Raw genomic sequence first — 16,647 nt, 5'->3', positions numbered from 1 at the left:
AAGCATTGGGGACACTACCAGCCTTCACTGAGTGTAATATTTACAAGGGACTACTCAATATTGTCATCTCACCTCACACTTGACTTTTGGAAGTTCACCGCACACAATGCTTCCAATTTTACTTCCAATGTTAATAGGGATCCCATTCAATTATGATATGACCCCATTATGAGCAACCAGGGTATATGTGCCCCCTCTAATTGTCTTGATCTATCTCCTGTTACTTTCCTAAAAGGTGGAAGTCTCTTTAATGGGACATATTTACAAAAAAATCAGTTGGTAAAAATGTGCAATGGGGTGACCCCTGTCAATGCGGCCATTGGCAGCCACGTTGGCTGGAATGACACCACAATCTATGTCTGAGTCCACTTTTTTGTTCTGATTATCAGTACCTTCAGTCTCAGAGAAAGCCTTAACTGCTTTAAAGAAAATATCTCCTGACCACTCGCTGGATGTAGTATTCAACAATGGCCATTGTGATGAGGGAACCAGCTGCCATTTGGGTGCCTGAGGCAAATACTACTCACTTTCATGCCATCATTTTAATGGCCCAGACTCACACCCCCTACTCCAAGAAAAAGGGGATTTGGATATTATGGCTGCCATCATTGCAGGCATTGCTGGTGTAACAATGGTTGTCTTGACCCAGACAGCAGCTACAGTGGATACTGTCAATCTCTCTAAGTCAGCTGAGGTGCTGCAGGCACAGGAGGTATTAAATCAACATCTTTAACAAGCTATCCACATTTTACAACTACAGATTGACCTATGTGCCTATTATATCCCTGTTAACTGGCAGAAGAGATGGCTCTTGTGAGGAACATGTCTCTATTGGCTTGTGATGCCCGGTTTCATTCGTTCTGCCTAATCCCTTACCAGGTATATAACACCACTGAAGGTGAAGTACCTATTCAGATGAGATAGATGAGTACAGGGAACACATATTGGCTATACAGGTAATAATAAATAGATAAAAAAGAAAACAACACATTTTTTTTTTCTTTGCTAAAAGCCAGGAATGTTATTGGGACTCTGGCAGTAACCTCTACTTCAGAGATCAAAGATGCCAGACGTGGTTGGGTTTGTTAATACCTGATGTAGTTCTGAAATAATTCTGGGTTTCCACTTTAGAATGGAGAAGACTAGAGTAATGGTTATGTCCAAGAAAATAAAAAAAATATATACTGAAGAAAGTAGAATCTTTGATCTGCATGGAGACTCAAATTTAGAGTTTTAAGGGTCAATTCCCTGGCCAAGGAATTGTGTCTCAAAAGGAAGAGTTACCCCCTGGAATGTGGGCTCATCATAAGTCATGCTAAAGAGACGAGTAGAATAATTATCTGTTTATCCAAATACTATACTTACTTTCTGCATTCATACCTGCTAGCACAACCTTTTATAGAGGACAGCCAAGCTGTTCTGATATACTCTGTTTTCTATCTCTGCTCTAAGTATGCTTGCCCTAACACTTAGCATTGTTCAGGCTTTTTCCAAGCCATCACTCCATTCTGGGTGCTAACTGCCCCTCTGTGACTAAAGTGCACGTGGGCTAAACTCAGGATTCTAGCTTTTTTCAATTTCTTGTTCATTACTTTTCTTTCATTATCATTCTTCAACAGCTTGTCTAATTTGATGAGTTTTTTTTTTCCTTTTAAACTCTAAAAAATTATTTTTTCCATTTGATCCATACTTAAAAACTTTTATTAAGAAAACTAAAAATCTCAAGAAATAACACCCAATTTTAATTTCTTGTAGCTGCCTGCAGCCACGTAAACTGGGTTCCCCTGAAAGGAGGGCTGGGGATGAAAGAGATCAGATGGCGAGAAAAGAATGAGGCCAAGACAAACCTATCTATTCAAAGCCTCTGAAGTTTATTGAGAGTCTGTGCTTATAAAGAGGGTAGGCCCATCCCCCACCAGCCCATTCTTGGTGCCTGGAGCTAGCCCATAGGCAATCTACAGGGTGTGTCTCTGGAACATCTAAAGGACATTTCAGCAGGAAGCAGAGTCTTAGAGAAGAGCAAATAGAGCCATCAAGGTCAGAAGGCTCTACCCTATGTAATCTCCTTAGTGGCAGCAAGGTCAAAGTCTGGATCAGCCTGCTTCAAGGCTGAGGGAGGCTACAATTTATAATCTGATACCTTGAATAGACCATCCAAAATTTTAGTTAAAATGGAATAAGCACACATGAATGCAGTCAAATAAAAATAATAAATGTAATTTTAAGAATCAACCATTGCTGGAAGTACCCTACAGATTTCTGAGACTCTGTGTCTTTACATCTGGTTCTGATTGCAATATGGTTGTTTTTTTCCTCTCATAATATTGGAGAAAGGAGAATGTGTGACTTGCACAATCAATCCAGTCATTTCAGGACACACTGTGGACATTATATACAGCTAATAAAATTATAGATATTCGGGTCTAATGAGCCTACTATGCGAACTAGTTGGTCACAAATCCTCAGTACAATCCATAAAGATTCTAGAAGACAAAACCTTTGACAGCTACCATCTTAGGTTCTTTGGTGATTTTATCCTATAATCTAAGTTTATTACCATTAACCTCAACCACTCTTTTCATATAAGGTGATGGATTTTTTTCCCTGTTTTTTTGGATTTTCAAGACAGGACTTCTCTGTATAGCCCTAGCTGTCCTGGAACTCACTCTGTAGGCCAGGCTGGCCTTGAACTCAGAAATCTGCCTGCCTCTGCCTCCCAAGTGCAGGGATTAAAGGCATACACCACCACTGCCCGGCTAAGCTGATGTTTTTTGACTGTCTCCACTGCATACATTTTAAATATTACTCCTTTATAATAATTGAGTGTGTGCGTGTGTGTGTGTGTGCTTCCCTTAGTTTTGCTCTTATGAAATTACTTATTTCCTGTGTTTTCTTGGATGTAGTTATGATTCTTGATTTGCAATTTTACTTCTAGTATTTTCTGTAGGGCTGGATTAGTTTATATGTATTGTTTGAATTTGAATTGGGATTTTTCTTGAAATATCTTCTCCATCTGTGGTGATTGTTTATTGGGTATACAGTCAAGGTTGGCATTTCTGTTTTTTTTAAAGAGGGTGCAAGATATCTTTTGATGTTCTTCGGGCTTTTAGAGTCTTTATTTAGAAGTTGGGTATACAATCTTCTGACCCTCTGTATATCTACCCTATTTCTTCCCACACCTGATCCTGCTCCCCCTTTTCTCCCTTTCCTTCCTCCCCCCAAAGTCCTTTTCTCTCTCTAACCCCTGTAATTATTTTGTTCCCCCATTTTAGTAGGACTGAAGCACCCACATTTTGGTGCTTCTTCTTCTTGACCTTCATATAGTTTGTGAGGTGTATAATGGATATTGCAAGGTTTTTGCTTAATATCCAAAGACCAATACATATGAGGATGCTCACAGCCAACCATTAGACTGAGCAAGCTACTTTATTGGGATGAGATAAGCTACTTTATTGGGAAAGGGAAAAGCATAGGTTCTCTTCACAGAACTCTGCAGAAGCATGACGGCTAATTCGTGTGACAAGCTGACAGGTGAGTTCGCTGAGTGCCCTGACTGTAGTGACAAGAAAGCTGAATTGGGTACATGTTTTTGACCCACCTTTGTTTGCCATTTCCCCAGTTTGGACAAACTAAGCTGCCTTGCTTCAAGCTTTTTAAACCCTATGGGACATAGAACATTAGAGACTGTGTAATCTGACTTAGAAAGATTAGTCACAAGAAAGAGTTATAGTGATTCCATCTTTGTGACCAGTTATTCTAACCCAATCTTGGACTGGTCTAGTAATAATTCCAGTATTAGAGATTCCTAGGGAAGATAGTTAAAATCTTAATTACCTAGCAAAGTTAATTTGGAGCACAGCCTCCACTCCCAGAGAAGCTGCAGCCTTTCTGCAATTCTCAAAGCCACCTCCCAGACACCAGGAGCTCTAAGTCTAAGCTTGATCATTGCTAATTTGCAATTGAATGGAGTACCTGGACTTCCCCAAAGAAGCTATTTCACTGCCTCCACTTTGTTTTTAACACCCTCAGCCTGATTGCAGCAGGTGTGCAGCCTCGCCTCCAACAGCGCAGGTGGCAGTTATTAATCTTCATCAATAAGCATTCTAAGTACATATTGTGACTTTGGACTGAATTGGGAATAAGGTGTGCTAATGAGGGCCAGACAGTCAATGATGGGACCCAGATCTCGGAACCATACCAATCTAAGACAGAGGTACATGCCAAAAGGCTGTGGCTGTTGATAACACACCACAGAGCCATGTTTTTTGTGAAATATAACACAAACAAGCTGCACGTAGCCTCCAAGATGGAATTGGATGGTTCGGGAAGATCTAAGATTTCCTAAGACAGACACAGCCTCCAGCCACCATAATTCCCAGGCAGGACTATAGAGCATAAATTTTATGCCTCAGTCCAGCTTTTTTAAAAATATTAATAACAGGGAGGAAATTGCAACCTCCCCCCAGCCTGAAGCAGGCTGAGCCAGACCTTGACCTTGCTGCCACTAAGGAGATTACCTAGGGTGGAGCCTTCCTCCCTAGATCACTCTATTGTTCAGCCACTGCCTCTGTTCCCCTTCAAGATACTGCTACCTGCTGGGAGGCTGCTGAGCTATTCCAGAGACTACACCCTATTGTGCACACCATCACCTGCAGCTGGTTCCAGGCTCCAAGAATGAATTGGCGGGAATACCCCTCCCCCCCTTATAAGCACATTTGCCATTAAACATTTGAGCTTTGATCAGGAAACTTGACTTAGCTTCATTCTTTCTCTCGACCTCCTAGTTTCCCCTCTCTTTTCAGCCCCGGCTTACCTCCCAGGTGTCAGGCCTGCTTCCTACAGCAGTGTTAGGAAATTTTGTTTTGTTTTGTTTTGTTTTGTTTTGTTTTGTTTTTTGAGACAGGGTTTCTCTGTATAGCTCTGGCTGTCCTGGCACTCACTTTGTAGACCAGGCTGGCCTCAAACTCAGAAATCTACCTGCCTCTGCCTCCAGAGTGCTGGGATTAAAGGCGTGAGCCACCATGCTCAGCTAGGAGATTTTTATGTTTTAAATTTTCTTTGACAGTTGTGCCAATCTCTTCTATGGTAACTTCTACACCTAAGATTCTCTCTTCTATCTCTTGCACTCTGTTGGGGATACATCTGTATTTCTTGACCTCTTTCCTATGTTGTCCATTTCCAGGTTTGCCTCCATTTGTGTTTTCTTTATTGTTTCTACTTCCACATTTAGGTCTTGGATCACTTTATCCAATTACTTCACCTGTTTACCTGTGTTTTCTTGTATTTCTTTCAGTGAATTATTGATGTCCTCCTTATCAGACTCCATTATCTTCATGAGACAGGATTTTATGTCAGCTTCCTGATTTTCAGGTGTGTTGTATTCACGGTTTGCTGTGGTGGGAGAACTGAATTTGTGATGATACCCATGTATATTGGTTTCTGTTCCTTATGGCCTTTCACTTTCCTTTCGCCATCTGGATATCCCTGGTGTTTGTTGGTCTGGGTGACTATCTGGATTCTGCCTCTTTTGTCTCTGGGTTGCTTCAGGTCTCCTGGCAGGACTGCAGCTTGGCAGTATCAAACCACCTGTGGAGTCTTCCAACTGGGGTCTCTTCACAGGGGCAGAGAAGCTGTTGATCTGTTGACCTGGCTGCAGTAGATCTCCTGAGAGGCCTTTAGACTGCTGTGTCTTCAGTGCAGCAGTCAAGATGTTGTCCAACTGCTCTGAGTGCAACTGATCCTCAAATTCTCTGAATTTAGTAGATCCTCGACTGCCCTGAGCTTAGTGGGTCCTCATCTTCTCTGACTGCAGTGGGTTCTCAACTGCTCTGAGTGCAGCAGGTTTTCTAAGATGAAACAGAATATGGTGTCTTCACTGGAGCAGATCAGCCAAGAGTCTGCTCCAACAGAAATGACCGGGCAGAAGGGCTGTCTCTTATTTTCTATGTAGATCTGTGCAGATAACCCAGGTGAGCCCAGGTTTCCTGACGCCATACAAAAAAAAAAAAAAAAAAAAAAAAAAAAAAGTTTGTGAATGTGAAATCCTTCAGAGTCCATTACTGTGGTGGTTTGAATATGCTTGGCCTATGGTAAATGGAATGCTTGTAGGTGTGGCCTTGTTGGTATAGATGTGGCCTTGTTGGAGGAAATTGGACACTGTGTCAGTGGTCTTTGAGGGCCTATGCTCAGGTACCACCAAGTATAGAAGACAGTCTCTTGGCTAACTTTTTGTCAGGATGTAGAACTCTTGACTCCTTCATCACAAAGTCTCCCTCACAAAGCCATTGTCCGGTCATGATGGTAATGAACTGAACCTCTGAAATGTAAGCAAGCACCACTTCTATCTTAGCTGGGTTTCCATTGCTTTGAACAGACACAATGACCTGGCAACTCTTACAACAGCAAACATTTAATTAGGGCTAGCTTGCAGTTTCTGATGTTCAGTCTGTTATTGTGGTGGGAAACATGGGAAAATGCTTCTTGTACATTTTATTTTCATCTCCTTCTTTAGGTTAGCACATTTTTCCTCCATGATTTAGTTGAAAGTATATTCTGGGCTTTTGATCTGGGTTTATCATCCTTCTTATGTTTTTATTATTCATGTTTGGCCTTTTTATAGTATCCCAAGATTTCTTGAATTTTTTTTTTACCAGCAGCACAATTCTACTATCTCTTTGTCTTTTGATATCTGCTCTCTACTCTTCCAAACTCCCCTGCAAATAAAATAAAAAATGAAAATTAAATAAAATTTTAAAACGAATGAAAGAAAACATCTTTTTGTGGAAACTGTGGTATGTTATGGTGTGTCACACAGTATACACTTCTGTCCACACACCTTTACATGCAAATGTCCATTGAAACAATTCATTCGTCAAGTTCAAGGCCTTTTGTTTCTGCTATACAATCAATACTGGATCCTCATCAAGATTTCTACCAGTTATACTGTTTTTTCCCTTGTGTTGTGACATCCTGCAGCTTTGTTTCTTCATCACTAGCCTCTTCAGGAACTCCAGAAATTCACAGATTAGGTAGATATCGTGGTGGGTCAACTCAACACCTAGGATCTAGGACTGAGTGGTAGCAGAGTTAGTCAGGCTCTCAGGACTACTGCACACATACCAAAAGGGCAAGCTCTCCAGCACTGCCCTGGCTAGATCACCCAATGCAAAAGCTTTCAAAGGGCAGCACAGCTTTCTGCCACTCATGCACTTGGGGCTAGCAAACCAGCATCTTTGCCACCAGGGCCAGAGCTACCCAGAAGAAATTCAAACCATTCTCTTCTGAGTGCTGCAGCTGATTTGTAGTAGGGATAGCTCTCTTGAGCTCAAGTACCTGGGGTTTGGGCACTCATACACCAGCTACCGGGGGACAGATCTACTAGGCTGCCTAGATAGTATATGGACCACTTTCTTAAAAGTATGGCTGGCAAGGTGTGGGGCCAGGTCTCCAGAGTGCCACAGCCAGTTTGGGGGCTCTGAAGATCTCTTGGATATCAAAATAGTCCTAGACAACAGCCAAGACCTGGCATGACCACATGGCCTTTGGTGGTAATATGAGTCCTAAGCATCAACACATACCCTGACTGTTTCATGGCCATGGACTCATACATGACCCATAATGGGCTGGGACTTCACTATGGCCTCAGGTATCAGGGAAGGATACTTACATCACACTTTTTCTCTCCAGTTTTGCCTTTCTTCATAATGTTCAAACTTTTTGTTTCTCTTTTTATTCCATCTCTTTACCACATATTCCATATTGTAGTGTCTTCCAATGTAGGTGCAACTTGGCTATTGGGATGTCTTTTGTTCACCCATACACATGTCCTCTTTTTAAACTGAACCCTTTTATTCCAATGGTGCTGCACACAGAATTATGGGATTTGGGTCAGGCACTAGAGCACAGGCTGACTGCAAAGAGTCATAACACGAATAAAAGTGACTCCTTAACCACTACTTCACTATTTCCAGTAGTGTTGTGACACTCTTTGTTATCACCTTATCCATCCTTGTGTTTTAAGTTATATGATCATAAGCATGTCTTTTACTGATAACAGCAGAGCTATGAGTTCATTTTTGCATGAATACTTGCTTTTATATAAACAACATGCATGTTGGGTGCTCTGAAAGATCATAAGATGGCACTGTATCTCCTGAAACTGGATCAATACATGACTTTGAGATACTATTTTGATGGTGGGAGATAAATCTAGGTTCTCTGTTAGAGGACCTAGTGCTTTTAACAGCTGAGTTTCCTTTCTACCCAAAATCTAGTGTTTTTAACTACTCTGTAGTACTTATATAAAACTGTAACATAAGTTAAACTATAAACACTGATAAGACAGACATTTTGTTCTTTCAAGCCAGTCCTTGTAAATGTTACCAAGGGCAGATCAATATTTTGGGAGAAATCTATGTATTTCGGCTTACTGAATCTGATCTTGCAATTTCTCTTTTTTTATACCCCAAACTGTTTTCCCTACCTTCTCTTCTCCTTGCCTCTCACTTCCACATACTATTACCTCCCACATTCACTTTGTTTCTCTTCAGGAAAAGGTTACTTAGGGTTATATCACTATAAAGAGAATACATGAGCAGAGAAAAATCTTCTAAAGGAAACATTGAACTCTCTGTGATTGAACTATCTGTGGCTTAAAGTTTTGGAAGGTTGGTCCATTATCACCATGTTGGGAAATATGGCAGAGTTCTGGAAGACATGGTGTTGAAGAAGTAGCCTTGAGTCCTAACTTTTGATCCACAGGTAGAAGGAGTATGTGTGCCATATTGGGTGTAGCTTGAGCATAGATAACTTTAAAACCCTCACTCACAATGGAGCACTTTCTCTAATAAGGCCACATATTTACAAACAAGGCTATAACTCTGAACAAGGCCACTCTTTATGGGCCAAATATCCACACGCATGAGTCTCTGGGAGGAAAACCTATTGGATCCACCACAGTGAGCTTACCAATTTTAAGATCACAGACATCATATTGTCATCTCATCTTGTAAATTTATTTTATAACTTACTCAGGTATTCATAACTTGGTGAGCCTTGACATCTTTCTTTAAAGTCCGGGGTTTTAAGCCTGTATATAAAAATTATTGCTTTGCCAAAAATATTTTTATTCTTACGCTTTTAAAAACACATTTTCCTGCTTCTTTTTTTCCTTTTTCATTTTATTTCCTTTATTTATGTCTTGAGACACAGTGACATTAAAATTAAATTAAAGAAGAATGTCTATCCCAAACTACATACAGAGCATAATGTATTACACTAACATTTCCTGTGTAAATATTATTTAATATTAAGACTTTGTATATTCCTCAGAAAACTCCATAGAAATCACACACAGAATTACACACAGAATCACACAGAAGTCAAAAATCTTTTCTGCCTTACACATTCCAGAGAATGATCTATAATAACCATGATTTGATTTTCAGTGAGTGTGAATAGGAAAACATTATCAAATAAATGATTATGACATCCAACATAAATATCAAAGAAAAGCTCCTTGAAACACTCACCTTAGACCTGTCCATCCCTGACACTGTTAACGGAATTCTGCTATACTTGCAGACAGGAGCCTAGCATAACCATCATCACAGGAGCTTCACCCAGCAGTTGATGGGAGCAGATGCAAAGAACCACAGTCAAAAATTAGGTGAATCTTGAGTATCCTAAAGAAAGTGGAAGGAAGGATTGTGGGAGGCAGAATATCATCACATGTACACCTACCCAATAAACTAACAATGGCTCATACGGGCTCACAGAGTCTAAAATGACAATAAGGCAGCATGCATGGGACTGACCTAAGCACTCTGCACATATCTAACAGTTGTATAGCTTGGTTTTAATGTGGGACTCATAACAGCATGAGCAGAGGCTGCCTCTGACACTGTTACCTGATTTGGGGACCGTTTCCTTCATCTAGCCTCAGTAGGAAAGATGCACCTAGTATTACTATAACTTGATATGACAAGGCTAATTCACATCCATAGGATGTGTCCCCTTTTCTGAAGAGAATGAAAGGAATAATAAATGGGGCATGGGAGGGAAGAGTAGTGATGGGAGGAGAGGAAAGAAAAGAAACTGTGTTTGTAATGTAAATGAAATTAATTAATTTCATGTTCAAGTTAAAGGCTGACAATTTTATAAAGATTGACCCCTCTGTCCTCTGGAAGGATGGTCACTTATCACCAGTTTCTATTTTGGAAATTGATATATCTTAAGGTGAAGAACATTCACATAGGTTTGAAACACTTTAACCATGAGGTGTTCACCAGAGTAGGCTCTGGATTCTCTTTAAAAGTTAGATTGGAAAGGACGACTTTTCCTATATGAACAGTGTTTATAGAAGGAACTCAGTGATATGCTGGGAGGTAGACTTCATGTTCAGTTTTGTGATGAAAGGCTGAAGCAAAAGCACCTGATGATTACCTAATTTATACATTCATAGTCACTATGCGGCCACCAGAAGTGACCTCATACAGCATATATTAGGTCAAGGTTTTGTGAGATGTATACTTGTTTGTTTGTGCATAGTTGCTGCTGGTGAGAGAATCAAACAACAGTGTGTGGGACATTGTAAGTCATCTGGATTTATTGCATAATTCTTAAGCATTCTGTGAAGTGGTTCACAGTCCTTCTAATGAGAAAAATGTTTTTTTATCTCACAATAATTTTGATTTTGGTGATCAGAGATTCCTTGTGTTTTCTTGGATGTTAGCTCCTTTAGAATGAACTTTGTTTTTCAACACATTTAGGGCTGTATGTATGAGTAGATATTACCTAAATTTGTTTTTTCATGGAGTGCCTCACTTTCTACGTTATTGAGATTGAAAATTTTGCTGATATATTAATCTCTGCTTGCATCTTCTTTTTTCTAATTAGATAGTTTCTTCATTTACATTTCAAATGCTATCCCAAAAATTCCCTATACCCTCCCCCCACCTTGCCTCCCTACCCACCCACTCCCACTTCTTGGCCCTGGCGTTCCCCTGTACTGGAGCTTATAAAGTTTGCAATACCAAGGGGCCTCTCTTCCCAATGATGGCCGACTAGGCCATCTTCTGCTACATATGCAGCTAGAGAAACTAGCTCTGGGGGTACTGATTAGTTCATATTGTTGTTCCACCTATAGGGTTGCAGACCCCTTCAGCTCCTTGGGTACTTTCTCTAGCTTCTCCATTGGGGGCCCTGTGTTCCATCCTATAGATAACTGTGAGCATACACTTGTGTATTTCCCAGGATGCTTGCATCTTCAAATAGGAATGATTTCGTTTGGACCGACACATTGGTAAAAGAAAATGATTATTAAGAATGTCACTTTTTGGAGTGTATTTAATCCTCTAACAATCAAGAATGAAGCAATCACTTTCTAAAATGATTTGAATTTTTTGTGGTGAATAGCTTTTGTTCTTTTCTAAGGTACAGGGAGCTGTAGACTTGCATGGTAGTCTACCCACCTCAACTCCCAATATTGCTGAGATTAAAGTAGTTTGCCACTTTGCTTGTATCATAACAAAATGTTCAATGTATTTTTAAACAATAGAATATTGATGGCTTTTAGCAAAGTTATCATCTGTGTTTGACATTTGGATCGTGATTTGTAGCAGCTGAAGTGTTAGTCTGGGTTGGTTTCTGCCCTCAGCATATCCAAGCACCATTGGGCACTGGGCTGGATTTGAAGAAATGAATTTTATCTGGTTAGATGGGTTAGGAGAATCTGGTTAGGATTAGGGTTAGGGTTAGGGTTAGGGTTAGGGTGATGGAAGGGGTAGGACTCCAATGGACAATACAGAGCTGGTGGAAAGAGACCAAGGTACGAGAAGGTTTGAGTACCATGGAATAGGAGGTGTTAGGAGCATAGAATTCCTGGAGATCTTGCTGGAGATCTTTGAGCATTTGTATATTTTGCATTATCAGACAATATTCATTGATATCAAAACATATTCTTCTCCCAACGTAATGCAAGTTCCTCCAGTGCAAGTGGATTTGTAAACCAACCACTAATAGGACAGTGATTGGTCCAAAGAGGGACTCAAGACTTTCCATGGTGAAAGCTATGGCCTGGCAAGCTTGTTATAAAAGTCACCTGCCAGATGGTGTGTTTGGATCAGGGCTTATCTAGAGATTCCCATGGCACCCAATACGATGGTGAAATTCAATCTCATGAGCAGAGAGATAAATCTCTTTTTTTTTTTTTTTTGGTTTTTCGAGACAGGGTTTCTCTGTATAGCCCTGGCTGTCCTGGAACTCACTCTGTAGACCAGGCTGGCCTCGAACTCAGAAATCCACCTGCCTCTGCCTCCCAGGGTGCTGGGATTAAAGTCGTGCGCCACCACACCCGGCTGATAAATCTCTTTTTTGTTTTGGTCTTCTTCAACCTCTAACATTGTGCTCAAATCCTCTAGTAGCATGGCTTCTTCCCCTCTTTTACAATTGGAGCTCTAATCCTTTGGGCAACCTGCCTCACACAATTTCTGAAAAAGTAGGTAAGTAGTGAGAGTTCTTTAGGCTCATAGAAAAAAACCTGGAGATAATAATTTTGTGGATTTAAAAACCTTTAAAAGGAGGGTTAATTTACAAACTAAACTGGTAAAGTTATAGCAACAGAGAAGGTTGTAAGTGTGGTTTACACAGTGGCATGGTGACCATGGCATTATGGAACCATGTAGGATGAAATCTAAAAGAATGTCTTATGAGGCAAAGAACAAAGGGTAAATTGAAGAAAACATTATTTTATAACTCCCATGTGTTTAAGGACCCATGAGGTTCATGAAGCCAGATATTAATGCCAAAGCTTCCAATAGCAACCAGGAGAGGGAAACACAGAAAAAGTATTGAGAGGAGTGAATGGTTAGAGGAAGAGGGTTGGCTGGATGTATAGTCATAAGAAGAAAAGGGAACACATTGAAAAGTGATTTAAATCTTTAATTCTAAATTCTCTCTAAAAGTTTCCTATGATATTTGTCTGAGAAAAGAGGATTCTGCTTTGAAAAAGGGGAATAAGGTTTGTTTTTTTCTTTCTCTGTCCTTAGCACTTGTACATCTTTCAGAATAAATGATCACATGGTAAAAAGTTCATCACAAGTGAAGCTAGCAGAGAGTGGCTTGTATCTCCCTCTGGGTTTGACCTCCTGTTCAAAGATGTTAATGTTGGTAAAAAACCAACTTGGAAGCAAGTCCAGGCTGGCAGGAAAAATACAGGATATTTAGTGTAGCCATTCGGGTAGTGCTTACTCATCATTCCTATTCACCATTACTTCTCTCAGGTATCACTGATGGAATTTTGAAAATGAGTTTTAAGTTTCCGTGGCATGGTTCCATCACTTAATTTTTAATCCCTAATGTCTGCAACCTCTATGTATGAAGGCCTCCTGCATGCAGTCACCTGTGCTTTAGTAAGGAATGCAGAGGAAAGAGTTGGGGATAGAGGAGAAGAATTTGGGTTATACAGAGATCTCAATTCTGGTTTGACAGTCTTGTGTTCCTATGTTTTTTTTCATGTCCATTATAAGTCTTTGTAGCAAAGCATCTCCAGTGGTGTGTATAGGGAGGGATACAAGTAAGCTGGGAAGTAGCAGAGTTAGAATGACAAATAACAAAAACACCCACAAGTATAAAGGAAAGGGAAGCCAGTGAAGGGCACATGGCCTGGCAGTGGCCACAAATCATGGATGTCCTTCCAGGAGATCTTGTTCTTCCATTGTGGATAGCATCTCCTCTACCTTCTCAGAGAGGTGGGCTATTTTCTTGGTTGTTTTGATTATATTGGACATTTGTAGTAGGAACCTAAATAGATCTAGGCTGTTTCTGTGGAAAGACACAGCCAAAGTTGTTACACTTTTTTTTATAGACTGTATCTAGTACTTCCAAATCAATTCCAATGGATCTTGCCATTGTAGCATATGGGAGGAGTTATTCCTGGTGAATGCCAATGGAAGAAGATGGGAGGGTGTTTAGAGCTCTTGTAAATGTTAAATAGATTTAGGGTAGTAAGATCCATCTTGCTCAGTGTGTAGGCATTTTCTTTTTGTTTTATAAGTTGCATTTTAGGGTTTGCTGTGTTCTTTCTATTATCTGTTGCTTGACTGTGTTTTTTTTTTTTTTTTTTTTTTTTGGTTAGGAATCCCTGTGTGGTGGGCATTTTCTCATTGTGAGTAGGTTTTTAATTGTGCACTAGTAAAAACAGGGCCATTGACAGTTTTTATCTGTTGGAGAATGCCCATGGTGGCAAAGGTGGAGAACATACGGTGAATTGACCTTTTTGATTTTTCTTTCATTTGAGCAATAGCCCATATAGAATGCTAGTATGAATCAAAAATAAGAAATATATTTTTGTCCATGGAATTGGGAATGGGTACGACATCAAGTTGCCATGGAGCATACGGTTTGAGACCCCAGAGTTTGGTTCCCATAGCTTGGAAAATGTGGGTTGTAATAAATGATACAGATGAGGAAAATGTTTTTATTCTTCTTTGAGGCTGAACAAGAGGGACATAGTGAAAATAGGCTTGCAAGACCTTTATATTTGTTTTTGTACATGAATGGGATCTATCTGCTTGTTCAACAGAGGCAATGGACATTCATGTAGAGTAAGTCTGATCAGCAAGGATGTTTTAACCAGATATCAGACCTGGCAGGGGACTATGAGATCTGGCATGTTGCAGGTAAAGGGAAAATGGGTTTTTACTGTAAAAGGGTGGAGACTTATATGAGTATAGGGGAAAGTGGATTGTGTCTAATTTGATAGAAAATCTTGATAACCAGGGAATCTAATTAAGTGCATAGACATTGTACCTAAAAGATTAAAGGAACTAGTGATTTCTTTTAGAGCTAAAACAGATAGCATATAGTTCCTTATATTGGGAGAAATGATAGGGCAACACTTGAATGGGATAGCAGAGGTGTTCATTTTCCAGGGAGTGGCATTTTTGTTATGAAATATTGAGGAGACCCTGGTGATGGATTTCTTTGTAAAGAGCCTGGGGATGGAAAAATAACTACAAGAATGGAAAAATAGAAACCAATTTTTCATTAGGGTAATGGTTATCAATATGTCCTGGTAACCCTATTGAGTTATTAACAAAACAGGTATGGTTTATGAATAGCCATGGATATTGGAAATAGAAGAAGTGGTAACAAGGATATTAGGTTGTTTCCCTACATTTGACTCTATCCCCACCATTTCTAATCCTAACAACTACTATATCCACTGCAATTGGAATTCTAGGTATACTGCAAATAGGGTGTGGAGCCATCCCAGCATACTTTGGGGGCTGCTATAGGGATTCCCCAACTTTAGCAATGAGAACCTGGATTTGGAAGTCATATCCTCTCATCCCAGAGATGCAGGGATGGTTCAATATATGGACATCCATCAACTTAATCCACTACATAAACAAACTGTAAGAAAAAAAATCCCACATGTTCTTTTCATTAGATGCTGAAAAATCATTTGGCAAAATTCAACATCTCATCATGTTAAAAGTCTTAGAAAGATCAGGAATTCAAGGCCCATACATAAACATAGTAAAAACAATATGCAGCAAACAAGGTGCCAACATCACACTATTTGGAGAGAAACTTGAAGCAATCCCATTAAAATCAGGGACTAGACAAAGCTGCCAACTACCTCCCTATATATTCAATATAATACTTGAAATTCTAGCTAGAGCAATTTATCAACAAAAGGAGTTCAAAATGATACAAAGTGGAAAGGAAGAAGTCAAAATATCACAAAAATTCCACCAGACAACGCCTAGAGCTGATAACTTCAGCAAAGTGGCTGGATATAAAACTAAGTTAAACAAATCAGTAGCCTTCCTATACTCAAAGGATAAACAGGTTGAGAGAGAAATTAGGGAAATGACACCTTTTCCCTATAATAGTCACAAACAATATAAAATATCTTAGTGTGACTCTAACCAAGCAAGTGAAAGATCTGTATGACAAGAACTTCAAGTCTCTCTAAGAAAGCAATTGAAGATCTCAGAAGATGCAAAGATCTCCCTGCACATGGATTGGCAGGATTAATATAGCAGAAATGACCATCTTGCTGAAAGCAATCTACAGATTCAATGCAATCAAAATTCCAACTCATTTCTTCACAGAGTTAGAAAGAACATTCTCAAATTCATTTGGAATAACAAAAAAAAACCTGGATATTGCAAAATATTCTCAACAATAAAAATATCTGGGAGAATCATCAGCCCTGACCTCAAGCTGTACGACAGAGCAAAAGTGATGAAAACTGCATGGTATTGGTACACAGACAGGCAGGTAGATCAATGGAATAAAATTGTAGACCCAGAAATGAACCCACACACCTATGGTCACTTGATCTTTGACCAGGGAGCTAAACCATCCAGTGGAAAAAAGCATTTTCAACAAACGGTGCTGGTTCATCCAGTGGTAAACATATAGAATAGTGCAATTTGACCCTTTTTATTTCCCTGTAAAAAGCTCAATTTCAAGTATATCAAGGAGATATAAAACCAGATACACTGAATCTAATAGAAAAGAAAGTGGGGAAAAGCCTTGAACACATGGGCACAGGGAAAATTTTTCTGAAGAAAACACCAAAAGCTAATGTTCAAAGATCAAGAGTCAACAAATGATACCTCATAAAATTGCAAA

This window comes from Mus musculus, chromosome 7 (assembly GCF_000001635.26).
Source record: "Mus musculus strain C57BL/6J chromosome 7, GRCm38.p6 C57BL/6J".
Classification (NCBI taxonomy): domain Eukaryota; kingdom Metazoa; phylum Chordata; class Mammalia; order Rodentia; family Muridae; genus Mus; species Mus musculus.
This window is presented reverse-complemented; position numbering follows the sequence as displayed.